Below are 12,481 nucleotides of genomic sequence, written 5' to 3' on the forward strand. Positions count from 1 at the left end.
AGCTCTAGTCTTCTAAAGGTTCTGATTCGTCCAGGTCATTGTAATCCAAGTCTATGAGTTCATGCTCAAAGACTCGATAGGACAGCTCTAGTCTTCTAGAGCTGTCTTGGCTAATAGTGATTAAAATGTAATGACAATGGATTAGATTGATATTGTGTATGAATGTTCTCATTCATCCAGGTCATTGTATTCCAAGTCTAAGAGTTCATGCTCAAAGCCTACATAGGACAGCTGTAGTCTGACTGAGTCTTCTAGGGCTGTCTTGGCTAATAGTGATTAAAATTGAATGACAATGGATTAGATTGATATTGTGTATGAATGTTCTCATTCATCCAGGTCATTGTATTCCAAGTCTATGAGTTCATGCTCAAAGACTACATAGGACAGCTGTAGTCTGACGGAGTCTTCTAGAGCTGTCCTAGTTAATCGTGATTCAAATGTAATAGTGTATTAGATTGATAGTGTCTATGGAGGTTCTGATTCGTCCAGGTCATTGTAATCCAAGTCTATGAGTTCATGCTCAAAGACTCGATAGGACAGCTCTAGTCTTCTAGAGCGGTCTTGGCTAATAGTGATTAAAATTGAATGACAATGGATTAGATTGATATTGTGTATGAATGTTCTCATTCATCCAGGTCATTGTATTCCAAGACTATGAGTTCATGCTCAAAGACTAGATAGGACAGCTCTAGAAGACTCAGTCAGACAAGGGCTGTCCTATAGAGTCTTTGAGCATGAACTCAGATTTGCTATGCGTGATTAAAATGTAATGATAATGGATTAGATTGATATTGTTTATGAATGTTCTCATTCATCCAGGTCATTGTATTCCAAGTCTATAAATTCATGCTCAAAGACTAGATAGGACAGCTCTAGTCGGACTGAGTCTTCTAGAGCTGTCCTAGGTAATCGTGATTCAAATGTAATAGTGTATTAGATTGATAGTGTCTATGGAGGTTCTGATTCATCCAGGTCATTGTAATCCAAGTCTATGAGTTCGTGCTCAAAGACTCGATAGGACAGCTCTAGTCTTCTAGAGCGGTCTTGGCTAATAGTGATTAAAATTGAATGACAATGGATTAGATTGATATTGTGTATGAATGTTCTCATTCATCCAGGTCATTGTATTCCAAGTCTATGAGTTCATGCTCAAATACTAGATAGGACAGCTCTAGAAGACTCAGTCAGACGAGAGCTGTCTTTTCGAGTCTTTGAGCATGAACTCAGATTTGCTGTGTGTGATTAAAATGTAATGATAATGGATTAGATTGATATTGTTTATGAATGTTCTCATTCATCCAGGTCATTGTATTCCAAGTCTATAAATTCATGCTCAAAGACTAGATAGGACAGCTCTAGTCGGACTGAGTCTTCTAGAGCTGTCCTAGCTAATCGTGATTAAAATGTAATAATGGATTAGATTGTTAGTGTCTATGGAGGTTCTCATTAATCCAGGTCATTGTATTCCAAGTCTATGAGTTCATGCTCAAAGACTCGATAGGACAGCTCTAGTCTTCTAGAGTTACCTTGGCCAATCGTGATGAAAATTGAATGACAATGGATTAGATTGATATTGTGTATGAATGTTCTCATTCATCCAGGTCATTGTATTCCAAGTCTATGGCCAAATACATACAGTATGTCTTATACATACGGCGAGCAGCACACTTTGGCCCCGTTTATACTGCACACCAAATCGTATTTTTTTGCCCTCAAGTGACGCAGATCTGATTTTTTTTTGCCATTCTAAATGCTTCAAAGTGCTTCGAATCTGATCTTTTGGCATCAGATTCAGGCCACCTCATGATGTAGTCCTGAATCTGATTGGAATCTGAATTTTTTCAAATGTGACTTCATTTTAAAACGCAATCCGACCTGTATCTGATTTTTTTTCTTCACTCGTGTGCGCCGGAAAGATGCAGTCACAAGCGGAAACTGATATTTCATCACAACACCCGGTTTCGGTGAGCAAAGTCCATTTAAGACGACCAATTTTTTGGTGCATCATTTGTCAATAGTGCACAAATAATAGGCTAAATGTAATATATGAATATATATTTTGATTACAAATAGCGATTGTTGAAGGACCGGAATTGATGCTGTGGCACATTTGCTTGCATGCGAGTTGAAAAATCAAAATAAATAAAATTAAGCTACTTAACAGCCATTAAAGGATTAGAACTCTTCCAAATATATTACACTATATACATCCATCCATACATTACATTACTTTTATTTACTTTCACATAAAAAAACACAAATTTTTAAGGTATTTTGTAGTACCGTATTTTCCGCACCATAAGCCGCCCTGGGTTATAAGCCGCGCCTTCAATGAACAGCATATTTCAAAACTTTGTCCACCTATAAGCCGCCCCGTGTTATAAGCCGCATCTAACTGCGCTAAAGGAATGTCAAAAAAACAGTCAGATAGGTCAGTCAAACTTTAATAATATATTAAAAACCAGCGTGATGTGGGCGCGCATGGAGTCGTATATCAACATGGACGGAGCTGCGTGAAAAAAGCCACCCGGCCTCTTCGCGTAAACTTCCCTTAACCACTCGCTCATCTTTTCTTCATCCATCCATCCCTTCGAGTTAGCTTTTATGATGACGCCGGCTGGAAAGGTCTCTTTTGGCAAGGTCTTCCTTTTGAATATCACCATGGGTGGAAGTTTCTGGCCATTAGCATGGCAAGCTAGAACCACAGTGAAGGATGACTTCTCATTCCCTGTGGTGCGAATATTCACCGTACGTGCTCCCGTTGTATCCACAGTGCGGTTCACAGGAATATCAAAAGTCAGTGGAACCTCGTCCATGTTGATAATGTTCTCTGGCCGGACCTTTTTTTCAGCTATCTTGTTTTTACAATATGCACGGAAAGTAGCCAGCTTTTTTTGAAAGTCTTTAGGCAGTTGCTGTGAAATAGTAGTCCGTGTGCGGATGGAGAGATTGCGTATTTTCATGAACCGGAAACCTGTCGCTTAGTAGGAGCCATTTTGTGGTCTTTACAGATGTAAACACACAAAGGAAATGAAACGTAATATCCGCGCGCTTCTTCTTCTTCTACGGGGGCGGGTGGTTGCTTACAGTAGAAGAAGAAGCGCTTCCTGTTCTATGGGGGCGGGTGCTTACCTTGGCGGTTGCTTGCGTAGAAGAAGAAGCACTTCCTCTTCTACGGGGAAAAAAGATGGCGGCTGTTTACCATAGTTGCGAGACCGAAACTTTATGAAAATGAATCTTAATATTAATCCATATATAAAGCGCACCGGGTTAAAAGCCGCACTGTCAGCTTTTGAGTAAATTTGTGGTTTTTTAGGTGCGGCTAATAGTGCGGAAAATACGGTAGTAGCCACTTCCTACAGGTCAACTTCCTTTATTTTCACTTTATCAAAGTGCGGGGTCACATTGGGGCCTGTGCGCGTTTACACTGGAGTCTGATAAAAATCACATTTTACTTGTCAGCTGGAAAAAGTCAGATCTAAAAAAAAAAAAAAAAAAAATCAGATTTGGGCCACTTTAGTCTGCAGTGTAAACGTAGTCTTCGTTTCTTCACTTTTGGGCAAAATCTAAAACTCCAATGGCATATTTATTTTTAGTTAAATGTATAACTATTTTTCATTTTGAAATGAAAGCCTCATATTCTTTGTTTCAACTAGAAAGTGCAATACAATATTGTAGGGGAAAAAAAACAATGAATAATCATGATTAATAATCGTGATTTCAATATTGACTAAAAATAATTATTTTGGCTGTAATTGTGCAGCCCTGGTTTGAGCATGAACTGATGAAGCCTGCTCATGTGACAAAACTTCTATTAAACAGTCCAGTTATCATCGATTCAGTTCCCCAAGGACACACATTTTGGTAATTACAGTACATATTTTTAGCCTTTATACAAAATAGAAAATAAACTGGTTTAGGTCTGCAACAAAAAAAAAAATTCAATTTGTATTTTGTGCCCTCGATTTATCGTTTAATGAGTAACAAATAAAACTTGCTAAAATCAGTACGGCAACTTTAAATACGTGGACATTGTTTCAGTTTTTTTAATTCAAAATATGGACAGCAAATTTTAATTTACATTTATATATGTAAATATGTCTGGTTCTAACCAAATTTAAGGTATTGTATTTTCTGGACTATAAGGCCCACTTAAAATCCTTTAATTTTCTCAAATTTAATTTTCTCAAATTTAATTTAATTTAATTTAATTTAATTTAATTAATTTAATTTGATTCAAAATATGGACAGCAAATTTTAATTTACATTTATATATGTAAATATGTCTGGTTCTAACCAAATTTAAGGTATTGTATTTTCTGGACTATAAGGCCCACTTAAAATCCTTTAATTTTCTCAAATTTAATTTAATTTAATTAATTTAATTTAATTTAATTCAAAATATGGACAGCAAATTTTAATTTACATTTATATATGTAAATATGTCTGGTTCTAACCAAATTTAAGGTATTGTATTTTCTGGACTATAAGGCCTACTTAAAATCCTTTAATTTTCTCAAATTTAATTTTCTCAAATTTAATTTAATTTAATTTAATTAATTTAACTTAATTCAAAATATGGACAGCAAATTTTAATTTACATTTATATATGTAAATATGTCTGGTTCTAACCAAATTTAAGGTATTGTATTTTCTGGACTATAAGGCCTACTTAAAATCCTTTAATTTTCTCAAATTTAATGTTCTCAAATTTAATTTAATTTAATTTAATTTAATTAATTTAATTTAATTCAAAATATGGACAGCAAATTTTAATTTACATTTATATATGTAAATATGTCTGGTTCTAACCAAATTTAAGGTATTGTATTTTCTGGACTATAAGGCCTACTTAAAATCCTTTAATTTTCTCAAATTTAATTTAATTTTATTTAATTTAATTAATTTAATTTAATTCAAAATATGGACAGCAAATTTTAATTTACATTTATATATGTAAATATGTCTGGTTCTAACCAAATTTAAGGTATTGTATTTTCTGGACTATAAGGCCCACTTAAAATCCTTTAATTTTCTCAAAAATGGACAGTGCGCCTAATGTACGGAATAATTCTGGTTGTGCTTACCCACCTCGAAGCGAATATATTTGGTACATGGTGTAATGATAAGTGTGACCGGTAGATGGCAGTCACACATAAGAGATACGCCAGTAAATACCAAAACTTTAAATGTTCCATTGAGAATACAGAACACGACTTCGGTAAGCTATGAAGCCGCACCGCTTGATGGATTGTTGGCGCATTAAACATACGAGTATTATTATGGTGCGTGATAAGGACCGCAAAATGGCACCTGTTAACAGACATCTGCAGTTTTGTTTTGCAATATTATGCAAAACTAACTTTTCTTACCTTCTGGTACCTGCTGATCTGTATTTTGGGATCTGCATTAGTACTGAAAATGTGCACGGTCCGCCATTGTAGTCCATACCGACGAAAAATAATCATAATATGACCCCTTTAATGCGCCCTATAATCACTTTTGTATGAAAATAGACCCGCTCATCGGCAGTGCACCTTATAATCCGGTGCACCCTATGGTCCGAAAAATACGGTATACGTACAATGGAACAACAATAACATCAAATAAAACAGAGAAAAGACAACATCACCACCACAGACTCCGTAAGTACCAGGTAAGTAGTTTCCTGCTCCACAGTAAGCATCCCTTGTGAGGAAAAAAAAAACATTTGCACCAATAAGTTTTCCTCACGGTCGCCCCTGCTTATGTGCGCTCGTGATAAGACATGTATCTCTGTATTTAATGTCGTTGTTTAGCGGGGGCGGAGCTAATACATGTAGACATTTACCTATCAGACACTGTATGTTGTCTCAAAAACATACAGTTTTCTGTGTGACCTGGTTAGCCAGTCTAGAACAAGTTTAAGGGCTGATGAGAGGGTCGGAGTAGTTTCAGGACTTGTGAAAACCACCGCATCATCTGCGTATAACTGTACGTCCACACCTTTAGAAATATCAGGACGATCAAGAATATTGAAGGAAAATCAAATGGGGCCCAAAATTGATTCCTGAGGTACCCCTACAGCAGTGTACAGTGTGATGTGGTGGGTCTAATTTCACCTATTTGGGTTAAAAATATTTTTTGCAAACCAGTAATTATAGTCTGCCAATGATGTGTTGTTGTTGAGTGTCGGTGCTGTCTAGAGCTCGGCAGAGTAACCGTGTAATACTCTTACATATCAGTAGGTGGCAGCCGGCAGCTAATTGCTTTGTAGATGTCGGAAACAGCGGGAGGCAGTGTGCAGGTAAAATTGTGTCTAAAGCTTAAACCAAAAATTAGCTGAGTGCCACTAACATACCTGCCAACTTTTGAAATCAGAAAAACCTAGTAGCCAGGGTCCAGGGGTTGCAGGCCCCGGTAGGTCCAGGACAAAGTCCTGGTGGGGGGTTCAGGCTTCGCCCCCCGACGCAAAATGATTATTAGCATTCAGACATGTTAAAATGTTGCTAAAACCATCACTTTTCTATCAGTCACAGTGACTTTTCAAAACAAAAATATTACAGCAAAAATCATATGGGTTGATTGACATGTTTATTCTGTAAGCTAACTTCAATAGTTTGAAATTATTTTGACAGTTAATGCCAGTTATCCTGTCAACCTTTCACAAGACTTCAATTTGTTCATTGAAAGTATAAACACTTTTTACAGTAAACAAATGGTAAAACAGTACTAAACAATTCCATTTAAAAAAAATTGGTGTCATTATTAACTTTCTGTCCAAGCTTGTATAATCTACTGCCTTGTTCAATTGTAAAAAATATTCTGTGCCTAAAATTCACATTTCTATCACAATTATCATACTGTAAACATGGTAAGCTAACTTCATTAAAATTAATAGTTCTGTCAATAGCATGGAATTACAATTCAAATGTAGTTTTTTGTACCGTATTTTCCGCACTATAAGGCGCACCTAAAAACCACAAATTTTCTCAAAAGCTGACAGTGCGGCTTATAACCCGGTGCGCTTTATATATGGATAAATATTAAGATTCATTTTCATAACGTTTCGGTCTCGCAACTTCGGTAAACAGCCGCCATCTTTTTTCCCGGTAGAACAGGAAGCGCTTCTTCTTCTACGCAAGCAACCGCCAAGGTAAGCACCCGCCCCCATAGAACAGGAAGCGCTTCTTCTTCTACTGTAAGCAACCACCTGCCCGCGTAGAAGAAGAAAAAGCGCGCGGATATTACCGTTTCATTTCCTTTGTGTGTTTACATCTGTAAAGACCACAAAATGGCTCCTACTAAGCGACAGGTATCCGGTTCATGAAAAGACGCAATCTCTCCATCCGCACACGGATTACTATTTCACAGCAACTGATATTCCTGTGAACCGCACTGTGGATACAACGGGAGCACGTACGGTGAATATTCGCACCACAGGGAATGAGAAGTCATCCTTCACTGTGGTTCTAGCTTGCCATGCTAATGGCCAGAAACTTCCACCCATGGTGATATTCAAAAGGAAGACCTTGCCAAAAGAGACCTTTCCAGCCGGCGTCATCATAAAAGCTAACTCGAAGGGATGGATGAAGAAAAGATGAGCGAGTGGTTAAGGTAAGTTTAAGTTTACGCAGCTCTGTCCATGTTGATATACGACTCCATGCGCGCCCACATCACGCTGGTTTTAATATATTATTAAAGTTTGACTGACCTATTTGACTGTTTTTTTGACATTCCTTTAGCGCAGTTAGATGCGGCTTACAACACGGGGCGTCTTATAGGTGGACAAAGTTTTGAAATATGCCGTTCATTGAAGGCGCGGCTTATAACCCAGGGCGCCTTATGGTGCGGAAAATACGGTAAGCCTTTCAAAAGAATTCAAAATATGAAAAATTAATAAAAATTAATTGAAGCCATCAGACACTTGAAAAGTGGCACATCACATCTCTAATGTAATCATTTGAACTTTTCAACAGAAATAGCACTGCAAAAATATTAAGGACATACTTCTGTATTTTGGTAGTTATGCTGTCAACATTTAACAAGATTTCTTCAACTTGGACTTGAAAGCATAAATAGTATAAACACTTCGGCATTTATCACATCCAGAGAATCTGTTTGGGCGACGAAAAACGTTGGAAGTTTTCCACTTGTATCGCTAGCAACGGCATTAGACTTGTGTTTTTTTGTCCCAACGTGGTCTTTTACATCGCTAATTCCTCCGTGTCCGATCGAAAAATCTTGTCTGCACAAGGTGCAATTCGCGTAGTTTTCACCCTTTTTTGGAACGGATAATTATTCTCGGATAGGCTTTTGAATATTCTTCACGGAATGACTGCAGTTTTCTTTTCGGTTTAAGACTCGTTTGCGATTTTTCTCCGGCTGATTCCATGATCGTTCGCTCGTTTGGAAACAATGGCAACTGGTGCCTTGTGCTTGGCAGCGGTGCTATAAATAGCCTCGCGCATGGCATTCGGAATGGCTCGATAGGAAGTTACGGGAAGCAGTGTCGATTGTCATTGTTGTTACGCGATTTCGTGAATAAAACTTAAAAAAAAAAATTTTTTTAATTAATGAAAAACCGTATTTTCTATCACTGCAACCGTAACCCGGAATAGGTTGATGAAAACCGTACTAATTACGGGAAAACCGGAGTAGTTGGCAGGTATGCACTAAGAAAAAGCATTGAAGCTTAGGGAAGGCTATGCAGAACGAAACTAAAACAGAACCGGCTACAAAGTAAACAAAAACAGAATGCTGGACGACAGCAAATACTTACTGTGGAGCAAAGACGGCGTCCACAATGTACATCCGAACATGACATGACAATCAACAATGTCCCCACAAAGAAGGATAAAAACAACTGAAATATTCTTGATTGCTAAAACAAAGTAGATGTGGAAAATATAAGACATGAAACTGCGAAAGGAAAATACCAAAAAAAAGAGAAAAAGCCACCAAAATAGGAGCATAAGACAAGAACTAAAACACTACACAGGAAAACAGCAAAAAACTCAAAATACGTCAGGGTGTGATGTGACAGGTGGTGACAGTACACCTATTTTGAGACAAGAGCTATATTGATGCATGCTTGGTTGTGCTTTAAAGTCATATCCAACAATTGCCACAATGACTTTTTCCTGTCAACTGAGTTTCGTTTTTTTAATGATTTCTGCTGGTGGTGTGCCTCTGCATTTTTTCAACAAAAAAAATGTGCCTTGGCTCAAAAAAGGTTGAAAAACACTGATGTAGAGGATGAGTCGACCCCATTGACCACAGTGCATTGTGTTGTGTTGCATGAATATCCCATCCATTTTATGGCATTTGTGGGGGAAAATGAGCAGACATGAGAGCGGTGGTGTGTGGCTGCAAAGAGCGTAGAGGTTTTTTTGTTGTTTTTTTTAAATCAATGCACACATTTTCAAAATGTTATTCAAGTGTGCATTTATTAGGGAAAAAAATAATGAAAGATGTTTTATTTAACCTATTTTCCGTAAAATGCACATTCAGGCAATAAAGCATGTTTTAAGCGATTACTCGATTAATCGGACAAAATGAGCGATAGATATCTCGATTCGTATGACAATCGATATCGCGGGCCCTAAACTGGGCCTTTCGTGCTTTGACTTTTCACTATTTGGTCCGTGGACCCCCCTCGAATATCGACATGAGGATCATTGAGCACTGAATTGGCATTTCGTGTGAAATCGCCACAATTACATCCATCCATCTTCTTCCGCTTATCCGAGGTCGGGTCGCGGGGGCAGCAGCCTAAGCAGGGAAGCCCAGACTTCCCTCTCCCCAGCCACTTCGTCCAGCTCCTCCCGGGGGATCCCGAGGCGTTCCCAGGCCAGCCGGGAGAGATAGTCTTCCCAACGTGTCCTGGGTCTTCCTCGTGGCCTCCTACCGTTCGGACGTGCCCTAAACACCTCCCTAGGGAGGCGCTCGGGTGGCATCCTGACCAGATGCCCGAACCACCTCATCTGGCTCCTCTCCATGTGGAGGAGCAGCGGCTTTACTTTGAGCTCCCCCCGGATGACAGAGCTTCTCACCCTATCTCTAAGGGAGAGCCCCGCCACCCGGCGGAGGAAACTCATTTGGGCCGCTTGTACCCGTGATCTTGTCCTTTCGGTCATAACCCAAAGCTCATGACCATAGGTGAGGATGGGAACGTAGATCGACCGGTAAATTGAGAGCTTTGCCTTCCGGCTCAGCTCCTTCTTCACCACAACGGATCGATACAGCGTCCGCATTACTGAAGACGCCGCACCGATCCGCCTGTCGATCTCACGATCCACTCTTCCCTCACTCGTGAACAAGACTCCGAGGTACTTGAACTCCTCCACTTGGGGCAAGATCTCCTCCCCAACCCGGAGATGGCACTCCACCCTTTTCCGGGCGAGAACCATGGACTCGGACTTGGAGGTGCTGATTCTCATCCCAGTCGCTTCACACTCAGCTGCGAACCGATCCAGTGAGAGCTGAAGATCCTGGCTAGATGAAGCCATCAGGACCACATCATCTGCAAAAAGCAGAGACCTAATCCTGCAGCCACCAAACCGAATCCCCTCAATGCCTTCACTGCGCCTAGAAATTCTGTCCATAAAAGTTATGAACAGAATCGGTGACAAAGGGCAGCCTTGGCGGAGTCCAACCCTCACCGGAAACGTGTCCGACTTTCTGCCGGCAATGCGAACCAAGCTCTGACACTGATCATACAGGGAGTGGACCGCCACAATCAGACAGTCCGAAACCCCATATTCTCTGAGCGCTCCCCACAGGACTTCCCGAGGGACACGGTCGAATGCCTTCTCCAAGTCCACAAAGCACATGTAGACTGGTTGGGCAAACTCCCATGCACCCTCAAGGACCCTGCCGAGAGTATAGAACTGGTCCACAGTTCCACGACCAGGACGAAAACCACACTGTTCCTCCTGAATCCGAGGTTCGACTATCCGGCGTAGCCTCCTCTCCAGTACACCTGAATAGACCTTACCGGGAAGGCTGAGGAGTGTGACCCCACGATAGTTAGAACACACCCTCCGGTTCCCCTTCTTAAAGAGAGGAACCACCACCCCGGTCTGCCAATCCAAAGGTACTGCCCCCGATGTCCACGCGATGCTGCAGAGTCTTGTCAACCAAGACAGCCCCACAGCATCCAGAGCCTTAAGGAACTCCGGGCGGATCTCATCCACCCCCGGGGCCTTGCCACCGAGGAGCTTTTTAACTACCTCAGCAACCTCAGCCCCAGAAATAGGAGAGCCCACCACAGATTCCCCAGGCACTGCTTCCTCATAGGAAGACGTGTTGGTGGGATTGAGGAGGTCTTCGAAGTATTCCCTCCACCGATCCACAACTTCCGCAGTCGAGGTCAGCAGAACACCATCCGCACCATACACGGTGTTGGTAGTGCACTGCTTCCCCTTCCTGAGGCGGCGGATGGTGGTCCAGAATCGCTTCGAAGCCGTCCGTAAGTCGTTTTCCATGGCTTCCCCGAACTCCTCCCATGTCCGAGTTTTTGCCTCCGCGACCGCTGAAGCCGCACACCGCTTGGCCTGTCGGTACCTGTCCGCTGCCTCAGGAGTCCCATGAGCCAAAAGAACCCGATAGGACTCCTTCTTCAGCTTGACGGCATCCCTCACCACAATTACAATAAGACACTAAAAGGAGGTCTGCAGCTATCAATTATTATTGATTAATTTGTTTGATTAATTCGGATATAACCTATTATATTACATTTTTAATACGTGCATTACTTAAAAACACAGTCAGCGGCTTTGAGGAAACTACGTCCGCGGATTTAAAGTTCCATGCACACCATGCTGTCTGGATGTTGTATATATTTATTAGCTGCACCCATTAAACGACTAATCAAAGCAACAGAATATTAGTCAAAGCTTTTTTTCTCGCGAAATTAAACGGTTTAATGCATTAATTGTTGCAGCCTCGCACTAAAGACCCAGATCCAGTCCTTGGGGGCCACAAGATCCAGATAGTGTTTTTAAAAGCAATGGAAATGATGTTTGGAGTAAAGAACAACGGCCTTCCAGCTTGTATTTTTAGCTTATTTCAATTAAGAGGAGAAAACTATCATTTACGAGGATATTGATTTTTGAAATAGGTAAAGTAAGAAGGAATATAAAATACAAATGTATTTCAGTTTTAGGCATACTTGCCAACCCTCCCGGATTTTTCGGGAGACTCCCGAAATTCAGCGCCTCTCCCGAAAACCTCCCGGGACAAATTTTCTCCCGAAAATCTCCCGAAATTCAGGCGGAGCTGGAAGCCACGCCCCCTCCAGCTCCATGCGGACCTGAGTGACGCCAGGTGCGCAACACCACGTAAATCGTTGGCCAACCAAAAAGTAACCCCAGTACGCTATAGCCAACATTCACCAGGAGATGGCAACAGACAAACATAGATCACTCTATTACATTCCTCCCCTTTTAGAAATGTATAGAAGTTACTCAAAATAAATAAACAACCCAACCAAAAAAAT

The 12,481-nt window shown here is 40.6% G+C and overlaps 1 protein-coding gene across 2 annotated transcripts in view; it reads right to left on the bottom strand.

The window, feature by feature from the left end:
- Positions 1-12,481, bottom strand: part of lin28aa (lin-28 homolog Aa) — a 71,700-nt gene that overhangs the window by 41,766 nt on the left and 17,453 nt on the right. The gene's annotated exons all lie outside the window — the stretch shown is intronic.

Source organism: Nerophis lumbriciformis, linkage group LG04, assembly GCF_033978685.3.
Source record: "Nerophis lumbriciformis linkage group LG04, RoL_Nlum_v2.1, whole genome shotgun sequence".
NCBI classification, from domain to species: domain Eukaryota; kingdom Metazoa; phylum Chordata; class Actinopteri; order Syngnathiformes; family Syngnathidae; genus Nerophis; species Nerophis lumbriciformis.